The sequence below is a fragment of the Babylonia areolata genome, chromosome 24, assembly GCF_041734735.1.
Source record: "Babylonia areolata isolate BAREFJ2019XMU chromosome 24, ASM4173473v1, whole genome shotgun sequence".
Classification (NCBI taxonomy): domain Eukaryota; kingdom Metazoa; phylum Mollusca; class Gastropoda; order Neogastropoda; family Buccinidae; genus Babylonia; species Babylonia areolata.
The window spans coordinates 8,244,111-8,246,610 of NC_134899.1; the positions used below are offsets into that span (position 1 = coordinate 8,244,111).

At 46.2% G+C, this 2,500-nt stretch overlaps 1 protein-coding gene across 1 annotated transcript in view; it reads left to right on the plus strand.

Annotated features, from left to right (window-relative positions):
- Window positions 1–2,500, plus strand: part of LOC143299155 (uncharacterized) — a 352,942-nt gene that overhangs the window by 301,681 nt on the left and 48,761 nt on the right. The gene's annotated exons all lie outside the window — the stretch shown is intronic.

Below are 2,500 nucleotides of genomic sequence, written 5' to 3' on the forward strand. Positions count from 1 at the left end.
AGTATTCACCAATGGTCAGGGTTCAAGGCCCCGTTTCAGCATAGTCTTGTGTCCATGAGAAATGCACTTTACTCCGATTTTCCTTACTAGTAACCTGGATTCGGCTGGGAGAGGTTAACACGGCGGAAGGAGGGGATTGAGCTGTGCATTCAGCTTCCTGTGCCGCTCTGTGACAATGAATTTGAATAAAAAGACAGACTTTTTTTTAAGACAACCGCCACTCTACCGACATTCCTGGGGAAATCTGGTTAACAGTAATTTTGTGCATGGCCCCAATAACTCTTTACGGAGTTTAGGGACAGAGAGAGGAGGGAGGGAGAGGAGAGGGGCTAGGGGTCGGGATGGAGAGTGGGTGTGGAGGAGGAGGGTGGAAGGTGAGGATTGGATTGGGTGCGGGGAAAGGAGGGCACGTGGAGGTGCGAGGTTAATTGATTGGGTTAATTGAGGAATGGGTTGAAGGTGGTGTTGGCAATACCGTCCTTTGTGGTGGTAGAGACAGTTTGTGGAACCGATGGTGATGCTGGTAATGGTTGCCACGATGGTGATTGTAATTATGGTGCTGGTAATGACGACTACAGTCTTGATTATAATGATGATGGCGGTGATGACGATGAAGACGATGTTGACAACGAAGATTACCAAGGCCATAGCGGAACCGATGATGTCGATGGCAATGGCTATTTTTTATGTTAACACTCATTGTCACAACCCATAAGGTGTTACCCATGTACCCCCGCACCTTCCCAGACTAGCTAACACCCCGACGACACAAACACAGACACAGAAAAGTTCAACTCGGTTCTTTACTGACATGTGATGAATCAAAGCACACCAAAAATTACCCCCTCCCCCCGCACCCCCCCCCCCCCCCCCGCACCCCTCCCCACCCCCACCCCCACAACCCCACACACACACACACACACACACACACAAGCGAAAGAACAACACTTCAGAGTTCGTCTGACTCGAACCACCCGGCACTGAAGACAGATGTGACTCATTCGCAGACTTGGGGTTTAAGGTTGGATTGGGCGAGAGGGGCAATGGAAAAGGATACGTTGGGAATGTGGAAGTCTGGAGCCAGCTGCATTGCTCGGACGGAAGAGCCTAGTATGGTCATAACCCGCTACTAACTGTGTGTAGTATGGAACTGACCAATGGCGTAGTTCGGTCAACGTAGGCATTTAGTCACGTATAACTGTCAAAACGTTAGAACCAAGCAATGCAACTGGCTCCTGGAGAGGGAGTGGGCGTGAGGAAACTGGGAAAAGGACAAGACGGCAGAGAAACGAAGACTGTTCCAGCGTCGAGCATGGGGCTCCGTTGAAGGCAGTGGCACGGGGAGAAAACCCACAGGAAAAAATCTGGAACAATGAGCTCCCAGTCTCTGTAGACTACACTCTTACAAGTTCAAAAGAATACCGCCCACCTGACCCCTAACTTCCTGAAGAAACATATATCAAACTAATCAGGGGGGCAAGAGAATACCTTATTACATACAGCCCCCTCTACACAAAAGCTACTAACATGAAATCACAAACCGTTTGTTATATTTCCCCAGTGATGAAAGGGTTAAACCCCCACACAGTTCGAAAGAGTCCATCACAAGGAACCCCAAATGACATGTCAGTGACTATCGTGATGGTCTCCAGCAATAGAAACAAAACCCAGTGATATTATATCACAAACTTACAATCTCATTTCAATTACTATAAAAATGTTTCGGAAAATTTATACTGAAGTTAGACACAGTTTCCATTACAAAGGAAATAAATTTGAAACAATAACCCGAGCTGAATACATGGCAAAATAACATACCTAAATACAACACAAAATTTCACTAATTCCCCAAATATGTAGAAATAAAAGAGTACTGGAATTAAAATATTTCCGATAAAACATTCCCCTGACCTTGCAAACGCCCAATACCCAATTCTCCTTGAAGACGACAAAAGTTACAAGTCACATCACTGATTTACAACACTACAAAGACAAACATACGACTCCCTCACCTGTCACCAGGTAGACACAGAGGCACACCACTGGCCCAGAGTGAAAACACAGACCACACACAGAGGAAGAGGGGTAACAAGGAAAACGCTCCACTAATTCTGTCAGACGGCACCCAACAGCTCACACGCTGGAACGGCGACCCGTCTCTTGAGAGAGCTTGGCATCAAAAGCGAAGATGAATCTTTCTTCTCAAACTGCATTAATTGCAGAACTCGCTCAGAGTTCAAAATGTTCAAGAACAAGGGCAGGCAATAATAGCGTCTGTTTAAGTGGTGTTATAACCAACAACAAAAATCGCTTCTTTCCACGGCGTCCTGGTTAAAGGATACCTTGTGTTTAAATATCAGGTTACAGTGTAGAAGTTCTGGTACATTCTGAAGTGAACCTTCGGTACAAATGAACCTTCAGTGCTTGTGCACTTGTAACCCGGAACCATTTAGGAATCGGAAACTACGTCATTTGTTTAGATCCCAAACAGCGCCTTTCC